This window comes from Chelonia mydas, chromosome 4 (genome assembly GCF_015237465.2).
Source record: "Chelonia mydas isolate rCheMyd1 chromosome 4, rCheMyd1.pri.v2, whole genome shotgun sequence".
Classification (NCBI taxonomy): domain Eukaryota; kingdom Metazoa; phylum Chordata; order Testudines; family Cheloniidae; genus Chelonia; species Chelonia mydas.
The window spans coordinates 90,658,380-90,686,251 of NC_057852.1; the positions used below are offsets into that span (position 1 = coordinate 90,658,380).

A 27,872-nucleotide genomic window follows, 5' to 3' on the forward strand; every position below is an offset into this window, starting at 1 on the left:
TAGCAGACACTTACCAACAGCAGCAGTGTAATTGTAGGTCATGTAGACTGAAACACTCTTAGGAGTTACACAAATTGAGTTATTAAATGCATACATGATTATGAGCTATTAACCTTGGAAGCTATAAAGCTTGAGCAATGCAAATGTAAATCACTGGACATTTTCTAACAATGTAGCAATTATTTTTTCCAAATTACCTTCAGTTAAAGTCTTTGTTATGAACTCCTATATCGTGAAATTATCCACATGGCTTCTGCTATCTATAGTATTGTAAGAAGAGAAAAATCTTTTTAATGTCTTTAAAGAAGTGCCAGATGAGGAGCTTGTTATTTTTAAAAGTACTTCTTAACATTATCTTGTGATAGAATAGCAGGTCAGTCTTGGTGGTTCCATACTCCTGCTCTCTTAAGGTCTTATCCAAGACAGGTGCATTTCCTTAGCTGTTGGACCATCATGGGTACATCTACACTGCAATGTAAAACTAGGGTAAGTGGGACTTGTCAGCTGGCCTGTTAGAGAACCTGGTGCTTGAACATCTACATTGATTCTGAATCCTAGGTTAAGAATTTTCTAACCTTGGCTCAAATCTGGGGCTCTGGCATCCACACTGCAGCACACAGACCCGAGTCAAACCAAGCATATCTCAGATTCCCTAGCACCCTCCTGAAATGTGATTGCTCTAGCCCTTTGACTGGGATGCACTGTGGGAAAACTTTACTGCCCACCCTGCATGTTACAGAAAGTTTGAAAGCCCACCAATACAGCCTGCCGAACAACAGGGACCTAAACTGGCCATCAACATGTTGAGGCGAAGGTTTCTAACCATCAGAGGAGTGAAGTTCTTGAAACAACATTCCAAGGGAAGCAGCGGGGGCAAGAAACCTAACTGACTTAAAGACTGAGCTTGATAAGTTTATGGAGGGGATGGTGTGACGGCGTTGCCTACGATGTCATGTGGCCGATCAGCAACTGCCAGTAACAAAAATACCTTATGGAGACAGGCACTAGGTGGAGAGGGATCTGAGTTACTACTGAGAATTCTTTCCCAGGTATCTGCCTGGTGGGTGTTGTCCACATGCTCAGGTTCTAACTTATCGCCATATTTGGGGTTGTGAAGGAATTTTCCCCCAGGTCAGATTCGAAGAGACATTTGGGAGGCGGGGGAGTGTTCGCCTTCCTCTGTAGCATGGGAAATGGGTCACTTGCAGGTTTAAACTAGTGTAAATGGTTGATTCTCTTTAAACCATGATTTGAGGACTTCAGTAACTCAGTCAGAGGTTAGGGTCTATTACAAGAGTGGGTGGATGAGATTCTGTGGCCTGCAATGTGCAGGAGGTCAGACTAGATGATCATGATGGTCCCTTCTGACCTTAAGGTCTATTAGTCTTTGAGTATGGATTCATGTAAGGAAGTGATTGAAGAGTGGATTGCTGTACCTGACTGTATAGAGCAGGAGAGGGCAAACTATGGCCCGTGGGCCAGATCCAGCCCATCAGGGCTTTCAGTCCGGCCCACGGGATTGCCAGCCCCTGGCGCAGCAGGGCTAAAGCGGCCCCTGGGGAGGTGGAGGGCAGAGGGCTCTGTGCGCTGCCCTCGCCTGCAGGCACTGCCTCCCACAGCTCCCATTGTCTGGGAACAGGGAACCGCAGCCAGTGGGAGTTTCGGGAATGGTACCTGCCTGCCCCACCCTACCCCACCCCCAGGAGCCACTGCCAGACATGCTGGCCACTTCCGGGAGCAGTGCAGGGCCAGGGCAGGCAGGGAGCCTGCCTTAGCCCCGTTGTGCGCTGCTGCCACTCCGGAGCCTCTCGAGGTAAGCATCGCTGGACCAGAGCCTGCACCCCAAACCCCTTCTGCACCCCGCACCCCAAACCCCCTGCCCTGAGCCCCCTAACCACCTGCCACACCCCAAACCCCTGCCCTGAGCCCCCAACCCCAACAGCTGCAGCAACACAGGAGCCAGCAAACAGGAGAGTTTGAGTGGGAGTTTGCAAGAGGAGTTTGGAGGGAAGACTAAGACAGCCAGGCAGAGGAACAGACAGGCTAGTGAAGGGAGTGTGTGGTGTTCTGGCAGTGTTTTCGTGCTCGTTGGGGGTTTGTTTTGCTGTGGGTGGGTGTTTTGGTTTGGTTTGTGTTTCCCAGACTAACAGGACTTAGGTGAGAAGGCTATGACAGACACAGAGGCAGCTGTGGTAGTGACCCAAGTAGTGGAAGACACAATGAAGATGACTGGATGTAGAAGCTGTGGCATGTACATGATCCTGGATGGGGTACCTGAAAAGAATTTCGCCTGCATGAAGTGCCACCTGATAGAGCTGATGGAAGAGAAGATCCTAGGATTGGAGATGCAGGTGGAGACTCTGGTTCGAGCGGATGATGGAGCAAAGACATGAGGAGGCTGAAGGGAAAAGCTCAGACTTGCAGATGGAAGCAGGACCGAAGAACTCTGAGGGGATACTGCTGAGTGAGGAAAGTGGACGGTGGAAGCATGTGACTAGGAGAACCAGGCAGAGGAAAAGATGGGGCAATGAAGGAGAAATAGAGCTCAGGAACAGGTTTGCAGAGTTGGAAAATGAAGAAGGGGCACAGCAGGTGGTCATTGAAGGTGAGAGGGCAAGGAAAAAGAGAAGAGCAGATAGTCCTATTGGAAAAGGGCAAGAGTCAATGGAGATAACACCAAATATGAGCCCCAGGCGGATACGGGATGGGTTGCAGAGGATTGCAAGGGACAATAGGAATCGAGAGGACTTGTGGCCAGATGGAACAGGAGACAGACTGGAGAATCGCACCATCGCCAGGAAAAGGCAAGTCTACGTGATTGGGGACTCTTTACTGAGAAGAATAGACAGGCCTGTAACAAGAGCTGATCCAGAGAACAGAAGGGTGTGCTGTCTGCCAGGTGCTAAGATACGGGATGTGGATCTAAGGCTGAAGAGGATCCTAATGGGAATGGGAAAAAATCCATTGATTATCCTTCATGTGGGAACAAATGATACGGCTAGATTCTCGCTGGAACGTATCAAGGGAGACTGTGCCAGGCTGGGGAAGACGCTAAAGGAAATCGAGGCTCAGGTGATCTTCAGTGGGATTCTGCCTGTTCCTAGAGAAGGGCAACAAAGGTGTGACAAGATTATGATGCTCGGGCAGTGGTGCTATAAGGAGGGCTTTGGGATGTATGGCCACTGGGAAGCATTCATGGACAGAAGACTGTTGTCTCAGGATGGACTTCAACTGAGTAAGGAGGGAAATAGACTTCTAAGATGGAGGATGGCACAACTTTAACTTTAAACTAGGAATTCGGGGGAGATGGTTGGGAGATGTACAGGTAATCTCCACGCCAGTTATTCTCTTTGAGAGGGAAGAAAACAAAGTAAGAAAGGATACAGCCATGGGTAGGAGAATGGACATAAGGTGGAAAGGCAGTGTACATACCAATCTAATAGGTATTACTGGTGGTAGAATGTCTGTGCCCAATCGGGTAAAGAATGTGAGCTAAGCCAAAAGGCAAAAATTAAGATGTTTGTGCCCTAATGCGAGGAGCCTAGGTAACAAAATGGAGGAACTAGAGCTACTGGTGCAGGAAGTGAAACCAGATATTATAGGGATAACAGAAACATGGTGGAATAGTAGTCATGACTGGAGTACGGGTATGGAAGGATATGTGCTGTTTAGGAAGGACAGAAATAAAGGCAAAGGTGGTGGAGTAGCATTGTATATCAACGATGAGGTAGACTGTAAAGAAATAAGAAGTGATGGAATGGATAAGACAGAGTCTGTCTGGGCAAAAAGCACATTGGGGAAGAAAGCTACTACAGCCTGCCCTGGGATAGTGCTTGGGGTGTGGTATAGACCGCCGGGATCTGATGTGGATATGGATAGTGACCTCTTTAATGTTTTTAATGAAGTAAATAACCAAATGGGAATTGTGTGTTCATGGTAGACTTTAACTTCCCAGACATAGATTGTAGGACAAGTACTAGTAATAATAATAGGGCTCAGATTTTCCTGGATATGATAGCTGATGGATTCCTTCACCAAGTAGTTGCTGAGCCGACAAGAGAGGATGCCATTTTAGATTTTGTTTTGGTGAGCAGTGAGGACCTCATAGAAGAAATGATTGTAGGGGACAACCTTGGTTCGAGCAATCATGAGCTAATTCAGTTCAAACTAAATGGAAGGATAAAAAAAATAGATCTGTGACTAGTGTTTTTGATTTCAAAAAGGCTAACTTTAAAAAATTAAGGAAATTAGTTAGGGAAGTGGATTGGACTGAAAAACTTGTGTATCTAAAGGCGGAGGAGGCCTAGAATTACTTCAAGTCAAAGTTGCAGAAACTATCAGAAGCCTGCATCCCAAGAAAGGGGAAAAAATTCATAGGCAGGAGTTGTAGACCAAGCTGGATGCGCAAGCATCTCAGAGAGGTGATTAAGAAAAAGCAGAAAGCCTACAAGGAGTGGAAGATGGGAGGGATTAGCAAGGAAAGTTACCTTACTGAGGTCAGAACATGTAGGGATAAAGTGAAAACCCATGTAGAGTTGGACCTTACAAAGGGAATTAAAAGCAGTAGTAAAAGGTTCAATAGCCATATAAATAAGAAGAAAACAAAGAAAGAAGTGGGACCACTTAACACTGAGGATGGAGTGGAGGTTAAGGATAATCCAGGCATGGCCCAATATCAAAACAAATACTTTGCCTCAGTCTTTAACGAGGCTAATGAGGAGCTTAGGGATAATGGTAGGACAGCAAATGGGAATGAGGATATGGAGGTAGATATTAACACATCCGAGGTAGAATCCAAACTTGAACAGTTTAATGGGACTAAATCGGGGGGCCCAGATAATCTTCATCCAAGAATATTAAAGGAACTGGTACATGAAATTGCAAGCCTGTTAGCAAGAATTTTTAATCAATCTGTAAACTCAGGGGTTGTACTGTATGACTGGAGAATTGCTAACATAGTTCCTATTTTTAAGAAAGGTAAAAAAAGTGATCCGGGTAACTACAGGCCTGTTAGTTTTACATCTGTAGTATGCAAGGTCTTGGAAAAAATTTTGAAGGAGAAAGTAGTTAAGGACATTGAGGTCAATGGTAAATGGGACAAAATACAACATGGCTTTACAAAAGGTAGATCGTGTCAAACCAACCTGATCTCCTTCTTTGAGAAGGTAACAGATTTTTTAGACAAAGGGAATGCAGTGGATCTAATTTACCTCAATTTCAGTAAGGCATTTGATACGGTTCCACATGGAGAATTATTAGCTAAATTGGAAAAGATGGGGGTCAATATGAAAATTGAAAGGTGGATAAGAAACTGGTTAAAGGGGAGACTACAGCGGGTCACACTGAAAGGCGAACTGTCAGATTGGAAGAAGGTTACTAGTGGAGTTCTTCAGGGATCGGGGGTTTGGGGACCAATCTTATTTCATCTTTTTATTACTGACCTTGGCACAAAAAGTGGGAATGTGGTAATAAAGTTTGCGGATGACACAAAGCTGTGAGGTATTGCCAATACAGAGAAGGACTGAGATATCATACAGGAAGATCTGGAAAAAGAAAAGGAGTACTTGTGGCTCCTTAGAGACTAACAAATTTATTTGAGCATAAGCTTTCGTGAGCTACAGCTCACTTCATCGGATGCATACAGTGGAAAATACAGTGGGGAGATTTTATATACACAGAGAACATGAAACAGTGGGTGTTACCATACAGATTGTAACAAGAGTGATCAGGTAAGGTGAGCTGTTACCAGCAGGAGAGCGGGGGGGAAGGAGGGGAACCTTTTGTAGTGATAATCAAGGTGGGACTTTTCCAGCAGTTGACAAGAACAGTAGGGGGGAAAATAAACAAGGGGAAATAGTTTTACTTTGTGTAATGACACATCCACTCCCAGTCTTTATTCAAGCCTAAGTTAATTCTATCCAGTTTTCAAATTAATTCCAATTCAGCAGTCTCTCGTTGGAGTCTGTTTTTGAAGTTTTTTTGTTGAACAGTTGCCACTTTTAGGTCTGTAATCGAGTGACCAAAGAGATTGAAGTGTTCTCCGACTGGTTTTTGAATGTTATAATTCTTGACGTCTGATTTGTGTCCATTTATTCTTTTACGTAGAGACTGTTCAGTTTGGCCAAAGTACATGGCAGAGGGGCATTGCTGGCACATGATGGCATATATCACATTGGTAGATGTGCAGGTGAACGAGCCTCTGATAGTGTGGCTGATGTGATTAGGCCCTATGATGGTGTCCCCTGAATAGATATGTGGACACAGTAGGCAACGGGCTTTGTTGCAAGGATAGGTTCCTGGATTAGTGTTTTTGTTGTGTGGTGTGTGGTTGCTGGTGCATATTTGCTTCAGGTTGGGGGGCTGTCTGTAAGCAATTACTGGCCTGTCTCCCAAGAGCTGTGAGAGTGATGCGTCATCCTTCAGGATAGGTTGTAGATCCTTGATGATGTGTTGGAGAGGTTTTAGTTGGGGGCTGAAGGTGATGGCTAGTGGCGTTCTGTTATTTTCTTTGTTGGGCCTGTCCTGTAGTAGGTAACTTCTGGGTACTCTTCTGGCTCTGTTTCTTCACTTCAGCAGGTGGGTATCATAGTTTCTTCACTTCAGCAGGTGGGTATCGTAGTTGTAAGAATGCTTGATAGAGATCTTGTACGTGTTTGTCTCTGTCTGAAGGGTTGGAGCAAATGCGGTTGTATCGTAGACCTTGGCTGTAGACAATGGATCGTGTGGTGTGGTCTGGATGAAAGCTGGAGGCATGTAGGTAAGTATAGCGGTCAGTAGGTTTCCGGTATAGGGTGGTGTTTGTGTGACCTTCGCTTATTAGCACTGTAGTGTCCAGGAAGTGGCTCTGTTGTGTGGACTGGTCCAGGCTGAGGTTGACGGTGGGATGGAAATTGTTGAAATCTTGGTGGAATTCCTCAAGGGCTTCTTTTCCATGGGTCCAGATGATGATGATGTCATCAATGTAGCGCAAGTAGAGTAGGGACATTAGGGGACGAGAGCTGAGGAAGCGTTGTTCTAAGTCAGCCATAAAAATGTTGGCATACTGTGGGGCCATGCGGGTACCCATAGCAGTGCCGCTGATTTGAAGGTATACATTGTCCCCAAATGTGAAATAGTTATGGGTGAGGACAAAGTCACAAAGTTCAGCCACCAGGTTTGCCGTGACGTTATTGGGGATACTGTTCCTGATGGCTTGTTCCATCTTTGTGTGGAATGTTGGAAGATCTGGATGACCTTGTAAACTGGAGTAATAGTAATAGGTAGGATGAAATTTAATAGTGAAAGGTGCAAGGTCATGCATTTAGGGATTAATAACAAGAATTTCTGTTATAAACTGAGGATGCATTACTTGGAAGTAACAGAGGAGGAGAAGGACCTCGGAGTATTGGTTGATCACAGGATGACTATGGGCAGCCAATATGATATGGCCGTGAAAAAAGCTAATGTGGTCTTGGGATGCATCAGGTGACATATTTCCAGTAGAGATAAGGAGGTGTTAGTACCGTTATACAAGGCACTGGTGAGACCTCATATGGAATATTGTGTGCAGTTCTGGTCTCCTATGTTTAAGAAGGATGAATTCAAACTGGAACAGGTACAGAGAAGGGTTACCAGGATGATCCGAGGACTGGAAAATCTGTCTTATGAAAGGAGACTCAATGAGCTTGGCTTGTTTAGCCTAACTAAAAGAAGGCTGAGAGGAGATGTGATTGCTTTCTATAAATATATCAGAGGGATAAATACCATGGAGAGAGAAGACTTATTTAAGCTCAGTACCAATGTGGACACAAGAACAAATGGATATAAACTGGCCATCGGGAAGTTTAGACTTGAAATTAGATGAAGGTTTCTAACCATCAGAGGAGTGAAGTTCTGGAAGAGCCTTCCAAGGGAAGCAGTGAGGGCAAAAGACATATCTGGCTTCAAGACAAAGCTTGATAAGTTTATGGAGGAGATGATATGATGGGATAGCCTAATTTTGGCAATTAATTGATCTTTGCCTACTTGTGGTAGATATTCCCAATGGCCTGTGATGGGATGTTAGATGGGGTGGGATCTGAGTTACAACAGAGAATTCTTTCCTGGGTGTCTGGCTGGTGAGTCTTGCCCACATGCTCCGGGTTTAGCTGATTGCCATATTTGGGGTCAGGAAGGAATTTTCCCCCAGGGCAGATTGGCAGAGGCCCTGGGGGTTTTTCACCTTCCTCAGCAGCATGGGGCATGGGTCACTTGCTGGAGGATTCTCTGCACCTTGAAGTCTTTAAACCACTATTTGAGGACTTTAATAGCTCAGACATAAGTTAGGGGTTTGTTACAGGACGTTGGTGGGTGAGATTCCGTGGCCTGCGTTGTGCAGGAGATCAGACTAGATGATCATAACGGTGCCTTCTGACCTTAAAGTCTAAGATTCTATGATTCACACCCCCTACCCTGAGCCCCCCTCCTGCACCCCAACCCCTTGCCCTGAGCCCTCAACCCCCTGCTGCATGCCTCCTGCACCCCAACCCCTTGCCCTGAGCCCCTTCCTGCACACCGCCCCCCCCACACCCCACACTCCTTCCCACACCCTAGCCCCCTGCCCCAGCCCTACATTCATGGCTCTGCATACAATTTCCCCACCCAGATGTGGCCCTCGGGCCAAAAACTTTGCCCACCCCGGTATAGAGGAATAGTGTGTGCTTACTAATTCCTAACTGTTCCTGATCATATGCTTAGCTTTATTATTTCAAATACTGATTGCATGATGAGATGCAGTGATAGCAATAAACTCTCAATGACATAAAAAACTTTATTTGTAAACATGTTTAAACAGTACAGTAGTAACCCATTGCCAAGCAGATCAGCTGTCATTACAACACTCAAACACCAGTTACAAAAGAACATTTACAAAACAAATAAAAGCGCATGAAAAGGTGCAAACACAACAGAAATACCTACCGCTGCATTTCTCCTTTCTGTCCTCCCCCCCCCCCCCGCCCTGCCCCCATTCTCCTTTCCCTTCTCTCCTTTCTGTGCACTTGGTGCTGGGGGAGGGAGATTCAAGACAGAGGACTACATAGGGTTTAGTTGCCCTTCCTAGGCGCTCATGGCAACACTGTTGGGGGAACTGAGTCAGGAGCACAGGGGATCCCTTAAATCACAGGGACATTGGGACCTAGGGACTGGTCCCTCCCTACCTCCCCCATCACTTTAGTACCAATCTCACTAACATAGTCCTCGAAACCAATAAATTGTCTGCAAATTAAGGGCCGGGTTCGCCTGTACTGGTGCTACCAAGCAACTGTAAAAATAGTTGAAGTGGCCAGTGCACTCTGGCTACTTTATGGTGCTTTGATGTACCAGTGAATCTGCCCTTAACAGTTAATTTTAAACAAATGCTTTAAGATTATTCATATCTATCTTGTTTAGTGTTTGTGTGTGAACTTCTTAATAATTTTAAAGACTAAGGGAATTCCCAGGCTAAAACTATGGTAAAATGGACTTGAGGTTGAGTGTTCATATCAGTAATTTAAGAAGAAAAAATATTACAGGGATAGTGTAATTATCTCAAAATCAAGCCTAATAAACTCAAGAAATTCAGAATTAAATTTATGCTTTAAAGAAATCCAGACATATTCAGGTAAGATGCACAGCTGAGGCTCTCAGACAACCTTAACTCTTCCTGGTAATGACACAGTGAGAGGTAAGGGAGGAGGGGACAAACAAATCTTTACAAAAGAGTTTAAACTAATCTGGGATCACAAACACTAAAATACCTTAACTACATAGTTATCAAATGACATCATGCAGAATTAAAGATTGTTGGAGTGCCTTAACTGTGCATTTTGTGCCTTAACATTTTTGGATTTCTTTGAAGGGAACCTTAACTTTGACTTATTCCTACTGTAAATCTGCTTTCTTTCCCCAGGTTTATAACTTGTCTGTTACCTTTGTCTTTGACAAAAAACATAGCACAACAGTTCTCAAGCAGGGACAGCGATTTTTAATAGATAGTTGGGGTGGGAGAGGGAAGTCTCTTTCTTTTTCAAAATGTAGGAGAAATATTAGAACTGAGTAACCTAATTTCCAAAAGTGTTGAGCACCCATAAACTTCTACTGTTTATTTAGGTGCCTAAATAAGGACTTAGAAGCCAGCTATCTTGGCCACTAAATTTACTGCAGATGTACAGAATAGAGAGACAGAATTCTCAACATTTTTCTTTTGGGTAGTATTAAAGTACAGAGATTTTTAAAAATCTTTGAATATAATATCTGGAAGATCCTTATGAACAGTGTGGGATGTGATGAGTGCAGTAAAAGGCGGATAGTGCACATTTTTCCATGAAGAAGTAAAATATTTTCAGATTCGGCTATAGGTTTATTTTAAATAAGAGATTGTGTGGAATCATATTTTCCAGAAAGTCTCTCCTATAAGAACTCTAAAAAAACTCTTCAGAGCAATCAAATAAAAGACTTTCATTTAAAAATACTATTTTATTAGGTGTCTTTGACATCCCTTGTGTAAACTGATCTGGCATTGACCATATCCATGAAATGTGAGATCTGATTGCAACAGTTCTTGACACAGACACAAGCAAACATTCCCAGCACTTCTTGCCCTAATTTAATTTTGCTTCACAGTTAGATCATCACCTCCACCAGGGAATATAGCTCCCAGCTTGTTATAAACATGCCAATATAAAACAATAGTGGCTGCGTAACCATTGTTTAGAATGTATAGTATTCAGGATCGTAAACACCTCTGTTTCCAAAGTCTAAAATATACTATAAATCAAAGACAACAATTGGTTACTTTGTGTCATAATGTAGCCAGAGGGAAGCGTGAATTATGTAAGTGTAAAAAAATAAAATAAATAAATAAATAGGTAAAATAAATAAGTCCACAAAGTAAAGAGGCTGTTTTTTATTGTCTTTTAAGAGGGAAATGAAAAATTCTTCCCATTGGCAAATGACTATTTTACACAATAACTTTCATGAAAATTCCCTTGCAATGATAAAATAGAAAACAAACCAAAGTTGGAGAGAAAACTACTGTTCATCCACTTCAGACAATTTAAACTACTTGTAGTGTATGATCAACAAGGCTGCTGCTCCTGTTCCTATTTAATTCAATGGGAGTTTTTTCCTTACTTTTTTGGAAGCAGGATTGGTCCCTAGGGTGCTCTTAACTAAGCATCCGAGTAATCATCACATTTCATAGCTGCAGAAGACCACGTGATATAAATGACAGAAACAAGAGCTGTGGATATCATTTTATTGCCTTTCTTCCATCCAGGTTTTCCACTCGCTCCCTGATAGCTGTGTGACCAGGTGCCATCCTAGTCTGCTCTCAAGCACAGTCCACACACTAGGGAGAGCCAAACTTGTCCTCCCTGGGGTTTGACTTTTTAAACTCAGCCACAGGAGATTCTGACTGCAGCTCAAAGATTGGGTGAATGTCCTTTCTGGCTCCTGTTGGAGTCCCTGAATCCCTTTGTTTTCTCTCTGCTTATTTCTCAGTCCTTCATGGCCGTAGCTACTGCCCAGACATTGCAGTCCCTTTGGCATCTCATTGTGCATGTAGCCTCTGTGTGTCACGCAACTTCTGCTGGCATAGACAGCTGGTACTGATGTACCAGTCTGCCCTCCTAGTCAGACTGTCTAGAAACGGGTCTAGGATAACTAAATAGCTCCATTCTCTCACTGTCTGAGATTAAGACTTGAGCCAGAGAGTCATCCATTCAGTCAGCCTCTGGGCAGAAACGTCCAATCATAGGCCTAAGGGGGAATGGAACCTCTATAACTGTTGCCAGTACTTTTCTCTTGAGATTCCCAACCAGTCCAAAATGGTAGATTTGATGGCCTTGGTGGCAGTGTCCCTGCCCACAGCCCAATGTGCTGCTTGGGCCTCTCCTGTTAATGAAAAGTAGCTAAGTAAATGGCCCAAGGCTCTTCCTCCCTCTAAGTGGCCTTGGCTGCCCACTGAAAGGTGACAGGGAAGGACTCAGGGTCATCGTCTCGTCCCTGCTTAGGGTATATCTACACCACAAACGAAGGTGTGACTGTCGTGTGTGGTGTAAGCATACCCTTAGACACTCTTACTACTAGTCTAGGTGGTATCCCTGGACTAAGAAGCTCGGAACATCTGCTCCGGGAGCTGTGCCCGCTGTTCCTGTCGAGCTGTGGTTCCTTCCTTCAAGATCTGCTGCTGATGTTGGGCCTGCTGTTCCATCATCCACCTCAGATCTCTGCCACTTGCCCTTCTGATACCTCCTTTGCAGAATGGCTTTAAAAAAATTCCACCATATGTGAACTGGTGCCATTTCCAAACTGCTCTCAAACACAGTCCACATAATATGTGGAGTCCAAACTCTCCCCTTTCCTGGATTTGGTTTTACTGGTACCTACATTAATAGCAAGCTAACATAAAGGTTAGCTCAGATCTTCTTCTCAGGCCTGGATGTTCTTAGAATTCCTCCTTCAGGATTTCTCAGTCCACACATTATATCTTCTCTCTCTCATGAGAGCTTCTCCTGCCTCCCTTATATATGGGTAGGGTATTGAGGCACCTGCAATACTGACTCAGTGGAACATATTTAATATTCCCCAACAGGATCAACACCAGCGATTACGACTAGGTGTTTCAGATAACACTGCCAGCCTGTTACACTCTTTCTCCAATTAATAATTTCAATCATTATTTTAGGCCCTTTAATATAAGAACATAAGCTTTGCGAACAGGGACCGCTAAAAGGGCGTTTTGAGAGGGAGTTTGGAAAGGGAGTGAGAGGGGGGCGAGGTACACTTGTCATTCTTTAAAACCTTTAAATTATAATCAAAACTTCTTGATTTAAACAAAAACCCTATCATTAATCTAGGTAGCTGCAGGAGAAAATGCAGGCAAAAGCCTAGCAACAGAGTGGGGGCTATCCTGTTTATTGCACTCGGTGTAGCATGTATGATTACCTGCCCTGTGGATGGGTGGTGTATGTGTGCATTTGGTGCAAGGAGCTCCTGGCCCTCAGAGACCGTGTATGGGCTTTGGAGGCCAGGGTGGCAGAACTGGAGGAGCTAAGGGAGGCAGAGAGATATGTTGATGAGGCTTTCCGGGACACTGTAGATTTGAATATGTTCCATATTGCTACACAGTATCCACTGGACTTACAGCTTCTCATTTTTAGTCACTTGTGTTGCTTAGAGCAGTGGCTCTCAACTTTTCCAGACTACTGTACCCCTTTCAGGAGTCTGATTTGTCTTGTATTCCCCCCAAATTTCACCTCACTTAAAAAAACTATTTGCTTACAAAATCAGACATAAAAATGCAACAGTATCACAACACACTATTATTGAAAAATTGCTTACTTTCTTGTTACCATATAATTATAAAATAAATCAATTGGAATATAAATATTGTACTTACATTTCAGTATATAGTATACAGAGCAGTATAAACAAGTCATTCTATGAAATTTTAGTTTGTACTGACTTCACTAGTACGTTTTATGTAGCCTGTTGTAAAACTAGGCAAATACCTAGGTATGTGGTTCTCAACCAGGAGTACCCAGAGGTCTTCCAGGGGGCACATCAACTCATCTAGATATTTGGTTAATAAGAATGAGGATAAGTGTTTGTAGCTGTTGTTGAAATGTCAAACTTCAAAACTTAGGTTCATTACAGCAGCACCAGAAATGTCCAGTAAACTGAAAATCTGTGGGATTCATGGGGATTTGGAAATATTGCCATTAGGATTGGTTTATTTCTGGCGAGCCCTGAAAACAGAAGGTTTCCATTGCTCTGCTTGTTTTTTTTATTATGCACATGTACAAAGTAGCCAGCAATGTTTGTCTATCTCTGTGAGCGTTTGTACTGTTATATCTGATTGCCTGATAGAAATTATATAAGGTAAACAAGCAACAAAACATGTCTCAAGTATTAAGATTTCAGCGAGTAAGGTTTATATTCCTTATGGTGTCTTAGTTTTGATTTGGGGAGATATCTAGGTTGAAAAGATGGGTTTTGCATTTCATCCTGGCTGGGGGAAGATCTCTGGTGATTATCACCCTTAGAGTCCTACAGCCATTTTGGAGCTGCTGAGAATGCCCTGTAGCCTGCAATGTGAGCTTCACCCTAGGAACAGACAGTTCCTTAGCTCCTGAGTGCAGTTCCACCATTTTCATGGTAATGCCTGAGCTCATAGGGAGAAGCAAGTCCTGGAGATAGCCCAGGCCCAAGACATGGAAGGCTGTGCAGATGAAGAGCAGAACCCAGATCAGGCAGACTGCTGCATTCTGAACCAGCTGGAGTGTTTTCAGGGACTCGGCTTTCATTCCCATTGCCTGATGGAGGAGTTTATGTTCCAAACCAGCTTCAGAGTAGTTCTGAATTGCTTTGAGAACATTTCAAACATTACCTTGTCGTCTAAAAACTTCCCATTGTTAAGCTCTTTATAATGTTTGGAACAAAACCTTTTTTTAAATCACTAGTTTCAACTGCTGTAAGAAGTTGTATTACTAGTCATTACAATAGTTAGAATCTAAATGATTGTTATTGAAAACGAATTGAAAACTGCCAGGTTAGGACTCAGCAGCAGCAGCATCATGGCTTTACTCTGGGGACCTTCAGACTCACACTCCCCTGGACTAGTGCTGTGCCAATAATGACTTTTTGGTTTTCTGGCAATTCTGAAAAATTCATTTCAGGTCAAACCAAAAATATTTGTTTCGTATTTTTATTTTACATTTTCAGTGAATTGAAAAGCCAAAAAATATTGTTTGGGGTCAAACATTTCTCTTTCACAAAATCAAAATGTCCTGTTTTGATTTTGAACCTTTTTTTACTTTTTTAATAAAATTAAAGCCAATGTTGAACCAAATTATTTTGAACCAAAAAAACAATATTTTGTTTACAAAATGTAGAAGTGAGACACTATTTTTTTTCTGAAATTGTTTTAAGTTTTTCTTTTTACCAGTGCTATTTGGTGAAACCAGCATGAGCTCGCAAGACATTTCAGTGTCACCATATCTATATTTCTCACAGAAAACAGTTTCAGCCAGAAAATGTTGTCCAGGACTAGTCAAGAGATTTTAACTAGCTTTGGTAGGAAAGTGGCTCTGACTACATTATTCTTGAGGGAAAACACATGGTTCCACCCTTTCCTGCCTAAATTATGGAACATTGCAGCTTGGCTGATGTTAGGTACTACTCCCATTCAGATCAGTTACTGGAAGGAGAAGATGAGAGATTAAATTAAATCAGAAATAGGATATTTGGAAAGCTTAAACTATCCCTATTGGACTGATTGGGACGTTAAAGCAGAGAGAAGCCATCTTTTAATGCCTGAGGCTCCTCAACAAAAAGAAATAAATTTAACCCCTCCTGTGGGATCTGATCTTGCCTCTGAGCATCCTCATTTGCCATTGAAATCCATAGGAGTTGGGAATGCTCACTGCATTGGGCCCAGTGATTAAATATCATCTTTTCTGCTTCACTTTCTTTGTGAAGCATGTTAGTCCATCATTATCTTTTTCTGCAATCCACTCAGACTCCCGACATCCTTTGGAATGATCAGCGGACAACATGTATCAAAAGCGTTAAGTGTGAGGAGGGTTTCCAGCAGCCACCAAAATTGCTTTGAAATGAAAAACTCAACAGCATCTCTAGTGGCATTAGCATTCATGTTTTCTAATGCATTGTCCTTTAACCTCTCTTTATTTGGTATCCTGGGATCCTGGCATTCAATTGTTTAAACAGAATTGTCCCAGTTCTGTAATGTGTTCCATCTGCTGACTTGGCACCATTATCCAAAAGGTGTCACTTGGTTCCTATCTAATTGTTCACAGTGCCAAGACTGGAGGCCTTGCAAAAGAACAGGCTATCCATTTCATCTCCTGGCAATGTTTATTTTATTTTAGCAAAACAAGATTGTGCTGATTTATGTAAAAGGAGAGAGATTATAGTTTTGAAGTAATAAGAAGTCTATTGAAAGAATTTTTTACTGAAGGAGCAAGATATTATTCTACAAAAATGTTTTATGTTCATTTTCATCAAAATGAGAAACATCAATTGTGCACGTGTTCCGAGTTGTGCCATACAGTACGTGAGCATGAATTTAGCTATGATATTTGAGTCCAAGTTTGCATTCTTTTAAGCTTTAGAAAACAGCTGTCTTCCTCAAAACAAATCATTGTGGATTTACCCCCAAGGCCTCACAAGTTTGCACTCAGAACTTGTGTGTGTGTGTGTGCGCGCGCGCGCACTGTGTGTTTCTGAAACAGCACCAAATGCCTAGGTTAAAATCACATTCTTATCACTACATTCAAGCAGTGATGCATTGTTTTGAGAAAGAAAAATCCCCTACTTTTTACTCCAAACACATTTTATTCCGTGCAAAGGACTAAAATCTTATTTGAAAGAGAAGTACAAAGTATTATTTACCCTCTGTTTTAAATATGTTAAACTTAAATGCTATACTGTACTTGGGTATGTTGAAACAAAACATTTGTGGCACTATTTTTAAAATAATTACTGAAACAAGTTGAATATTTAGCACCACATGCTTAGCCTGACCTTAAAATTTCTTCAAGGAAAACTGCAGTTTATTTTGCAAAAAATATGCAAATTCTGCTTGTGCAGTAATTGTAAAAATCATCAATATATTTTGAAAAATATCTAGATCTTATATAGCAGTTTCCATCAGTAGATCTCAAAGCACTTTATAAAGGAGGTATCGTTATCCTCATTTTACAGATGAGAAAACTGAGGCAGGGGCGATGAAGTGATTTCCCCAAAGTCACCCAGCAGGCCATAGCAGAAGTAGGAATAGAACCTAGTTCTGGGGAGTCCAAATTCACTAAGCCACACTGCTTCCCCTAAAAATAAAAATACTGAAGAGTCCAGAAACGTTTGTTTTTCTTTCAGCTGATATAGTTTGTTAAAGGAAGTGCTGCTCAGTGTTTGAATGAATGGGAAATACTGCAAACTCCCACCATTGTTTCGCAGTAATTTTAATTTATTCATAAAGAGTAAGCAGGCCTTTCACTTTTGTAGAGGTGGCAATTAAGATTTATTGGTCAAGAGATAAAAACTGAACTCACTTGCCCCGCCTCTTTCCCAAGGCCCCCTGCCCTGCTCTCTCACTCCATCCCCCTCTCTCTGTCACTTGCTCATTTTCACTGGGCTGGGGCAGGGGATTGGAGTCGGGGGGGGGGGGGGGGTGAGGGCGAGGGCATCTGTGGTGGGGTTGGGGTCTGGGAGGGGTCGCCAGGCTGGGACCAAGGGTTTCAGAGTGGGAGGGGGCATGGGCTCTGGGCTGGGGCCAGAAATGAGGGCTTTATGGTGTGGGATGGGGATCTGGGCTGGGGAAGGGGGTTGGAGTGTGTGGGGGGGGGTGAGGGCTCTGGCTGGGGGTGCAGGCTGTGGGGTTGGGAATGAGGGGTTTGAGGTGCAGGAGGGAGCTCCAGGCTGGGGCTGAGGGGTTCAGAGTGTGGGAGGGGGTTCTGAGCTGGGGCAGGGGTTGGAGTGCAGGAGGGGATTCAGGGTATGGGCTCTCGGAGGGACTTTGGGTGTGGAAGTGGGCTCAGGTTGGGCCAGGGGGGCAGGACGGGGTGGTGGGTTGGGGTGAGGGAGAGGGGGTGGGCTCTGGGCAGTGCTCACCTCGGATGGCTCCCCGCAAGCGGCAACAAGTCGCTCAGCTCCTAGGCCACGGTTCCCGGCCAATGGGAGCTGCTGAGCTGGCGCTTGGGGCAGGGGCAGCATATGGAGCCCCCTTGGCCGTCCCTCCGTCAAGGAGCTGAGAGACATATCACCACTTCCGTGGAGCCACGTGGAGCCAGGTAGGGAGCCTGCCAGTCCCACACCAACCGGACTTTTAACGGCTCGGTCTGCAGTGCTGACTGGAGCCGTTCCGGTTGAAAGCTGGACACCTGGCAAGCCTAGTTGAAGTGTAACTAAGAGCAGAATTTAACCATAAATTTTTTCAGAGAAATATTGGAATATCTCCTCATTGTGGCAATATTGTACGTGTGGCAGACATTTTAAAAATGTAATGTCCTAATATAGGAAGCAGTAAAAGCACACTAAATGCATTGGTCGAAATCCTGAGGTTATGTAAAGACTAGTGTAAGTTACACACTAATAAGTGTGTCTGTAAGTGGGCACAACACCACTGGAACAAAAGGGTGAATTTGAACTGGGGTTGGAGCACGGAAAGCTAGCATTAGGAGATCAGAAGCTGTAAGATGAAATAGCCTCCTTCTGTTTAATCTTACTCTGCCATGATGGGTGGTTTTCAAGCTAGAAGCCCACCCTTCCATCCCCTTCTGCATTTAAGTTGTATCAATTTACTGGTGTGTAAGTTACATCACCCCAGGATTTGACTCAGTATGTCTAGTGCACTTTTACCTGCTCCTGAGTAAACTTCAGTCTCAGCTGCAAACTAAACAGAACTAAAATGAAACTGACAGAATCCTTGAGGGAGGCAGCAGCTTAGGTTGAATTTCTCTGTGGTGCAGGGGCCTTTGCTGGTGCAGAGAGGTAGAATTTACACCTCCCTATTCCAGCACTAGGAAACATGGCCCTAACTTTGCAGGTGTTATGAATGATTGTTTCGTACCATCACCCAAGGCCACTTGAACATTTTTTAGAAAATGTTTTGTTTCAGGCATATCTGTTGAAAGTCTTTATAGTGTCATTAAAATAATTACTTCTGGAAAAATGAGACTAATATATAGCCTTTGTGTTGACTTAACATTTTAACATGTGGGCACAGCACCTAGAAACCAGTCCTGCTCAAAAATGAGAGGTCTGGTTCGAAATAATTGGTGTCAGCCTAGTATTAGACATGTTAGAGGTGACCATGTATAGAAGGGAGATTGCATGCTAATTCCTGGCATCGAAGATTGGGTTCAGATGGAGAATGGCCCATGCTTGTCTTGTGTGACTAGAATACTTCATCTTAACTTACCAAACAGGGGGTGACACTCCTATTTGGTTAGCAGGACAATAAAAATTATAGGGAGGCTTCTGAGACTGAACTTTTAACTTTTGAGCTGCACATCCCATTCAAGTAATAATTAGCAGGGGTGTGAAACCAGCTGCAGAGATGTGGGCAGGGATGCTATGACTCAGTCTACTGCATTAATCTACATTAAATCAATGACTGGGAAGGTACCAAGTTGTTCCCTCCTCCGCTCTCGCCTTCCCGCCCAAGTTATTCTGAGACATTTCTTAGTAAAGATTGCAAATATGAACAATTATTTCAATGTAAACACAAATAATTATAGCTACACAACAGAATTTAATCACATTAGTGTTGACTATTGAAGAATGTTGAACTAGATTTAGAAGTTGAAACATTCAACTCTTAGCCTACTTTATTTTAGAGGATATTATTTCTGTAGTAGTAACAGCACTGAGCAGAGCACAGTATATACATTTGGAAACCCAAATTGTGTTCCAAATGCCAGCAGTCCAAAGGTTAATTTGATTGTACACATACAGTCTACAAGTTCTTTATGAAAATATGCTATCCATACATGCTCATGCATTAATGAGTAGGGTCAGGCTGGCATTGGTTTTGTTATATTTCCAGGATATTCTTGGAGAAGTTTATATATGATCTTAAGCATAGATAGTACAGAGATCTATTTTCAGGAAATGCCTGTCTAGCTATAAAGAAAATACTGTGAATACAAATTGTTGGCCACAGACTGGATTAAGTCTTTACTGGTGCATGAACGATTTGATTCCTACCCAAGAGGGTGTCAATGACTTGGGCTGGTATCGCCGGATGAGAGCTCTGTGTGGCTGGAGAAGTCAGAGGCAGAAACCTCTGAAGCATTTGTAATTTGCAGTTAGAAGTAACATTGAAAGGGATGTTTAAGAAAAAAGTGAATGAGCCAGATTCTTGACTACAGCTGAGTGGAGCTTAAGCCCCATCCTACCCATAGACACTCCTGACATGACTTCTCCTTCCCCATTCACCAGAGGAGGGAGGTAGCCAGTGCAGGATGTGGTGGCGCTGCCTCGGCTGTTTTCGCTGGCAGATAGTTCCCCTGCAAATGGGGAGCCAAAAATCCAGCCCAATAGCCTGAAAAGCCTACATCCTTCCCTGTGTTACCGGGAAGAGCTAACTCTACTAAAACTGGACACATTTGAAAATCTGATTTACCTTTCACTGCGCTTAGACACGTTGTCTTATTTAATATGAAGGTAGCACCCAGAGGCCCTGATTGGGACCAGGGGCCTAATGTGCTCTACAAACTGAAACCTAGATCCTGCAAATCAGTGAACCTTAATGGAGCCCCATTGACTTTGCTGGGACTCCATGTAGGCATAAGGGTCTGCCCACATGGAACTTTCTGGAGGATTAGGGCTATCAAGGTAGATGCAGTTCTGTAAGTCCCCACAGCTCTTGAACCTCGGCCTGCGGAGCTGGCAGGCAGTAAACCTCCATGGTGCCACCCAGCAGCTGCAGTAGACAGCTCACGCAACACTACCCACAACCCACTACAGACAGACCACGGGAAGTTCTGCCTCAAGGGGGCTGATGGGCAGTAGCTTCGAGGCTCCTGCCCTATATAAACCCAACGTGTATTCCAGGAAGTTTCCAGGCAACAGTGTGGATGTGTTGTAGCTACCAGGACCATAGGTAGCGACTCTGGGTGCCCCAGCCCTGGGGAAAGGAGGAAGCCAGCAACTGTGACCAGGACCAACTCTGCTCTTGAACTCCTGGCTTTGATCTCGGCTTGATTTTGACTTCATCTGTTGAGCCAGACCCTGAAACCTGACTGACTCTGATCCTTGGATTCCACCCCGACCTGGAACTTGACTACAAACTCTTCTCTAGTTTCAGCCTCAGGATTGACCCTGCTCTGACCTTTGATTCTAACTGCCCATGTCAGGATCCTGACAGGTTCCTGCCCCAAAGTTTTTACAGAATTGGGCCTCAGTGTACAGTTGGATCTGTATAGGAGTTTGTCCATGCAAATCCAATAGCAGGATTGGAGCCCAAGAAGCAAAACTAGACTTGTTTGTTTATATTCAGTTTCACTCTTTGACTACCCATATTGCTGTAGTGTTTGAGGTACGAATGTTCCAGGTGAACACTTACATACAAACATCTGTTTGTAGTAATTTTATGTGATATGCTAAGATTAGATTTTGTAATATACATTATTACAAGACCTACATTTTGGCCTAAGCTGCTACTTGGCTGTATCTGTATAATATTACGTGAATATAACTTGTCAGTTTTTGAGGGGAGGATTCATCATTATTTTAAAATAGACCCTCCTGGGTCCTGAAGTTAGTCTAGATTATTTAGCAAAATAATGTTTTAGAAATGTTTTTGACTAACTGCTGCAAAACATATCCTTAATGAGAGAATACACTGGGTAGATGATATCTCCCTGTGGCTAGCTTCTTGTGTTCATTTGGGGACCATTGTCCATTTTCATGTTTGGATATTGAACAGGTTACAGCAGTGCTAGCTGTAGGTCCTAAATTTAGGATCTCATAGCCACTGGACAGGGACTCAGGAGACCTGGGTTCAATTCCTGGTTCTGCCAACTGGCCTGTTAGGAGACCTTGAACAAGTGATTTCCCCATGCCATGACTCAGTTTTCCCATCTGTAAAATGGGGATAATGACACTGACCCTTCTTTGTAGAGTACTTTTGAGATCTATGGATGAAAAGTGCTATATAGGAGTGTAATGGGTTAGTGGTGGCCCCTCCCTCTCTGAGTCAGAGGGAGGCCACTCTGCCTTACTATATAACGGGGCATTGCTAACAGGGAATCAGATGAGTCAGTCTCGGCCTGTAGCTCTGGTCAGCAGTCTGGGTAGAGCGATCGGCAATCAGGGTCTCTAGCCCGCAATCAGGGCAGTGAAGGATCAGTGGCTTGGACCTGTACTTAGGGGCAAACAGCAAATAAACAGTTTGTAAGCCAGGGCAGGGTGATACAGAGTTTGAGTCTCAGGCCTGCCCTCAAGGCTGTGCGGCAAACAAATACTTCAGAGCCCAGGAGCTTAGTCAGGGCAGGCAACAGGTCCTCTGGGCTTAGACCAGGGTAGAGTACCCAAACAGAGTCTAGGGGGGCTCAGGCAGGAGTACAGCCTAGTGTCCTCACTCAGCAGATTGTAGGCAGATGCAGGCCCTCTGGCCTATGGAAGGGGAGTACTGCCACCCCAGGGGTGGGGTGGCAGGGAGGACGCAGGCCTGCCCAACTCCACCGTGTCCTAGCCCAGGGCCCTAGCAGTGGTGGAGGGGTCTGCCACTGGGTCAGTGGGGATCCTCTCACAACATGCTGACCTGGTCACAGGCCAGCTCTCAACCAGATGGTGTCTAATTCCCCTGGGGTACTTCCTCTCTCCCCCTCAGCATGTACCTGGGTCTGTACAGGGTCCTCTGCATCACCCAGGTAGAAGGCCAGCGGCAGTCCCAGCAACTCCTCCTCAGCTTGGTTAGTGTGTGGCTCTAGCAGCGTCAATCAGTCCTCAGCACCGCAGGGATCCATGGCAGTCTCCCAGTTCAGGAGTGGGTAGGAGACATTTGGCTCCTTCAGCAGCTGCAGCCCAAATGAGCTTGCAGACCCGCCTTTTGTACTTCCTGTTCTGCCCACTGACTTCCGGTGAGTGGGGTGAGCATGGCCTGGCTCCACCCACCAGGGTTTTGCAAGTGGCCCCTCCCCCTCTGGGTCAGTGGGACGCCACTTCTCACTACAAGGAGCTAGAGATTATTTTAACGTTCATGTTTTTTCCCTAGAAATGTCTTCTTTTACAGCATTTTATCTTAGGTGCCTAACATTAAAGTGTGTGTGAGAGAGAGAGCAAGACTGACTCTTACAAAGCTGAAAATAGTGGAAAATGCTGATTAAAAACTTCCAAAGCAGACATTTGGAAAAATATTCTGTATAATCTCCATTTCTTTATCAGTTCTGAACAGAGGGGCCTGTGTGCACAGCACAGAGTGGATTTAAATCTGACAGTAGTGTTCAAATAGGTTTGAAAATCGTGGAAGGAAGGAAGCAGAGCCACCCCTCCCTCTGTGTCTGGGCCAATGGAAGTCATTTAACGCGAGCAGGGTGAAACTGGAGCTGTATGAAAGCACTGGGGTGGCGGAGCACTTTCAGTCTGGAAGGTGGAGTGCAGCTCTCTGCAGATCTCTCTGCAGAACATCTTTTGGCTGTCTGAAGCTTGTCCGGCAGTTCCACTATCTCAGTGGGTGTCTGGTGCTATCTATCATGCTGCTCGTAAGGCTGAGACAGCAGTTTCTCCTGTCCTTTAGTAGCCTAGGTACATTTACTGGCACTGCATTTCCCAGTTCACCACACCATCATCCCCAGATGCAGATCTTGCAAGGCTGTTCTGTCTCCATATGTACTGTTGCTCCATGCCATCCATTTTGCCCTGTCCCACATGGGAATTTTAGACCACGCCATGCAGCTTCCAGCAACTTGAGATGTGCAAATGTCTGAGAGGATGGGACCACCTCTTCATGTCCATATTTGTAAGGTTGCTGCTCCTTCCCGTCAATGCTTATTTAAAGGGAAGTATAAGATATGGCCCAAGGAAAATATCACTGCCACTGATCACATCTTCTGCTTAGAACTGCTTGCTCATCTCTGTCAGTAATTAAATCATTGGTCTAGTGGGAAGGAGACTTTCAATCTCACTTCCCCCATCAACAAGTTCAAGCCTCGATGAAAAAGCCTGAGAAGGTTTCAGTAAAAATTAAATACATAAGATTTAAAGAAAGATCTGAAAATTCTTCCCAGCATTCAAACTTAAAACTCCATTTCTTTTTTGTCTGTTCTAATAATTTTCTATACCTTTTCAAAATATATGTCTCTGATATGTTCAGTCGTTAACAAGCTATTTTTAAAACAACCAACCTATTCCATTAATATTTGGTCCTGTACTGGTCATAATGGTAAATCTGTGACATCACATTTATTTCCATGACAACCAGCTGTGATGTTGCAAACAAAGGATTATAGTCTTGCTGTGGGATCAAGCAGAAGGAGAACTTGGCTTACAAGGGAAGAAAGCATCTATTCAGACACTCACATGATATATTTGCAAAGGGAATATAGAAAAGGTATAGCCAAATACATTTCTCTACCTAAATGTTCTCATTTTTCAAGTTTGCTCTAGTGTAAAAGTACCTCTTTGACGGGAGGTCCACAACAGCAACAGTTAAGCTTTTTAGCCTTCTAAGGAATTGTCTCAAACATCTAAACTTGAACTGGCCAAATGTCTGCATATCAACAAAGGCAGCTGTCCTTCATGTTGTTAGATAAGCCCACACTTCTTTTGGTGAGCCCTTAGCAGAAGTCAGCAAGAATGCAAAAACTGACAATAAACTCATAGAACGTATCAGCACATCTTTTATTTATTAACACATAGTGCCGCCTTGTGGACAAAATGTCTTACTGCTAAATGAAATCTGCGTAGTATAAATGTTGTTTCCCCTTTCTTTCTCTTCTCAGACAAAATGGCTAAAAGACCAAGCAGTGGCAAGCACACAGAGATGCACCAAGAGGTCTCTCACACATTACAATTACTGATTTGAAGTATATTTAATGTGCATTTTAACGCTCAGCATAGCATCTGATTTTTCAGAGTTGCTGAGCATCTCATTTCCTGTTTTCTTCTGGAAGAAAGACTGTATCTTATTCCTCAGAAGTAGTTGTAGAAATAGCTCTTCCAGCACTCTCTCCTTTTTTTTTTTTTCCCCCTTCTTCCCAATAGAATTTGTTTGACATCTAAAATTAGTAAAAACATATATAAATGCAAATGGATGCCAGACACCTCTCATTTTTAGGCTTACGAATGTGGCGCTGGGTAGATCAATGCGTAATGTTGTTTGAGGGAGACTTTTTGCTCTTCTGTTTAAAAGTTGTACAGAGTAGGGTATGTGCCTCCTGAGACTTTCAAAATCAGTTATATTTTACAAATTAATGCCCCAGTCCTGCAACGTGTTGTTCACAGCTGGGCCGCAGACTGATTGTCCACCCATACAGAGTCAATCACAGGTTCAAGTCCCTTCCCCCCACCTAAAAATAAATAAAATTGTAAAATGAGTTAACTCCAAAGACGGTATACAATGCAGTAGTGAATGCTGGGTATTCTAGCAATGCCCAGCAATGGTGCTAGACTGAGTACTAATGACCAACTGATAATGAGGAAGCTTGGCTGTCAACACAGGTATGTGTCATTGTGAATACTGACATAAGGAGCCTGTGGAACACAGAGAAGCTTATGTTAAAGTGGGGGAAGGAATGATTACATTCTTACCCTTTTATTATTGTTTTCAGCTGATATGCATATTTTGGTAAATTTGCTTAGTGACTATAACAACAGGATATGTCCTCTTCTAAGGATTTTGAATGTTTTCAAAACTAAACTGCAAATGTGTTTATTGCTGTGATGAGGTTTCCATTTGAAACTGGTTCCTGAATTTGCAGCTTCTTTCAGACTGCTAATATCAGTCCAAGTGTGGTGGAGTTCAGTCTAGTGAAGGCCTCTTCCTGTCATAAATAAGATTACTTTCATTTAACTTATGGAGTGTGTTATTCCTCAGAGTAATGAATTTCCTCTGTGCCTTTGAGCATATAAACATGGTTTTCATTAGGCTTCTCTAAAAAAAAAAAAAAAAAAGTCTGAGTAAAATTAATAAGATGACAATTAACTCCATAAATGCAGATGTGTTTTTAACTGTATAACTGAAATAGACTCATGATCTATGCTGGGAAAGGACTGCTTCATCTCTGAAAACTAAAATCTAAACAAAAATAATTATATAGGAGAAATTGGATTCTGCTTCATGAGAGTTAGAAAAATAGGTGGAAAATCTGAAAATCTTTTTAAAAATTAGTTTCTTAGAAAAAAGAATAAAAGGAACTTCAGATTAAATGTAGACCAGACAAATAGCCCCAGGCTTTCTACTTAATATGTAACACATGTGATAATACTAGATTCTAACCGTATATTTACACTTAGAATTGCAACTAACAGTTTCAATATTGCTTCTTTCTTCACCGGATATTTCTCTGCAATTTTATAATGAGGAATAGTGACAATTGCTAATATTTCACTGATAGACATATCCCTTGATAGTTAGACTCTGCAATTCATAAAGACTTCATGTACAGTTTGTATTTGTGGCTTGAAATCTCTGTCAAGTGGTGAATCACTACAGCATCATTGTGGTTTTCTCATAGCTAACAGCATTTCAATTTTTTTTAAATCGCCATGCATGAATACGTAAGTGAGACGGTTTCGTAACATTGACCTTTAGGCTGCTACAGTTTTTCCACTTTTCCAGTCAGATGAAAGTGGCAGAAGTCCATAAAGCCAATGTTAAAATACACAATTTATGCTCTTTTTATGTACATATATATTTTGTTAAAGACAACTGAGTTCACTTTCACAAAATGCAAATGTATGTAGCTAGATAGCTATTCAAAAAACAAAGTAGGTTGGAACGCTTATCAAAATTAAGATGCTAAAACTTTATAAGATACTGAGAGCTGAAAGCAATATTATTACGGTAAATTAGACTGTTCACACATTGCCATTCTTGAGTATGGACTTGTAGTCTAAACCATTCTAAACTTTTTTTAGTTCTAGACAATCAAACTTATGAAGACTTTGTGCATAGTTTCCAAATTTGCTCTTCTTTAGGCAAATCTAATGCAAACAACCGAAAGGAATCACAAAAGAGTTGATGCTCTTAGTACTGACAGAAAAGAATAGCCTACAAAGATATTCTGCTTGCATGCAGAAATTGAAATGTCATCTTCATACCAAATTGATGCTTTCAAAATAAATCTTTCACTTTTCTGATTGCTCCCTTCATTAGTTAATCCCCAGGAATTCAGTTAGGAAAACTCTGCCAGATCTACCTGAGAGACAGTTTTAGTCTGAGGCTGACCTTATAAATATTGTTCCTTGTTACAATCTAAGTATTGCGTTGCCTTTGGTGTAAAAGTGCAGATGGTTTCTATTTAAAATTATAAGGCTAAAGTTGTTTAAGGAGCCAGTCTCAGTTATGGGTGAAAGTTGCTGGTTGAAACCTCGACAACAGAGGAAAAGAAACCTTAAATACAAGTTCCCATTTCCCTTAGCTTTTGGGCAGGAAATTGTTTTTGGCTTGTTTTGTTGCAAAGATAGAAAGGACTACACGTTAAAAATTCTCTATAGTTTAATATTTGCTCAGTAGTGTACTATTCCCCAATCAAACCCCTCTAGACTGTAAATCATATCTACTATGTCACTGTTTTGATTGGAAGCATGAGTTGCACCATTGCAGATCTCAAGGGATGGCAAACTTCTGCAGCTGCAGAAAGCTGGAACTATTTTCTGGTATTATTAAAGGAATCTGAGGATTTTTTATGTAAAGATGTAGTGAAATTCATAAAGTGCACAGAGATTTAGTATGAAGGTTTTATTACAAGCAAGGCCCATAACAATACTGCTCTGGTAATAGAAACTGAATTCTTCTAATTGTCAAAACAGCAAACATGTAAAATTATAGCCTCTCTCTCCTCCCCTTTCCTCTATCTTGGGAGAAATGAAATGCAAAAAGTCACAAACTATTTCAAAACGTTAAAAATTCAGTCAGACTTCTGGTGCTGTCGTAAAATGTGTTCCAGTTGAATTACTGCATGGATGTTTTGTCAAGACGTGCTCTGGAAATCTTGACGTATAGTTTTGTTTTCCTGAAGGTATTTATGTGTATTGCTTTGATATCTGAAATGCAGTTATCAGACATGGAACCAAAAGGATAAAATATTGACTTCACTAGAACAGGAATGTGAAGACATGAGTTCAGAGGTGCTGGAACAATTTGTATAGTGGAGGTGCTGAGGTAAATGGTAAACCCCGTATAC

General features: G+C 42.8%; 1 protein-coding gene and 1 long non-coding RNA gene across 5 annotated transcripts in view; one reads left to right on the top strand and one right to left on the bottom strand.

The window, feature by feature from the left end:
• Positions 1-27,872, top strand: part of SCFD2 (sec1 family domain containing 2) — a 310,407-nt gene that overhangs the window by 189,764 nt on the left and 92,771 nt on the right. The window lies entirely within an intron of this gene.
• On the bottom strand, positions 10,889-22,662 carry LOC122465343. The gene is made up of 2 exons (XR_006290099.1): positions 22,365-22,662; positions 10,889-12,265 (listed from the first exon to the last, which is right to left on the bottom strand). It is a non-coding gene; the product is annotated as an uncharacterized LOC122465343 (long non-coding RNA).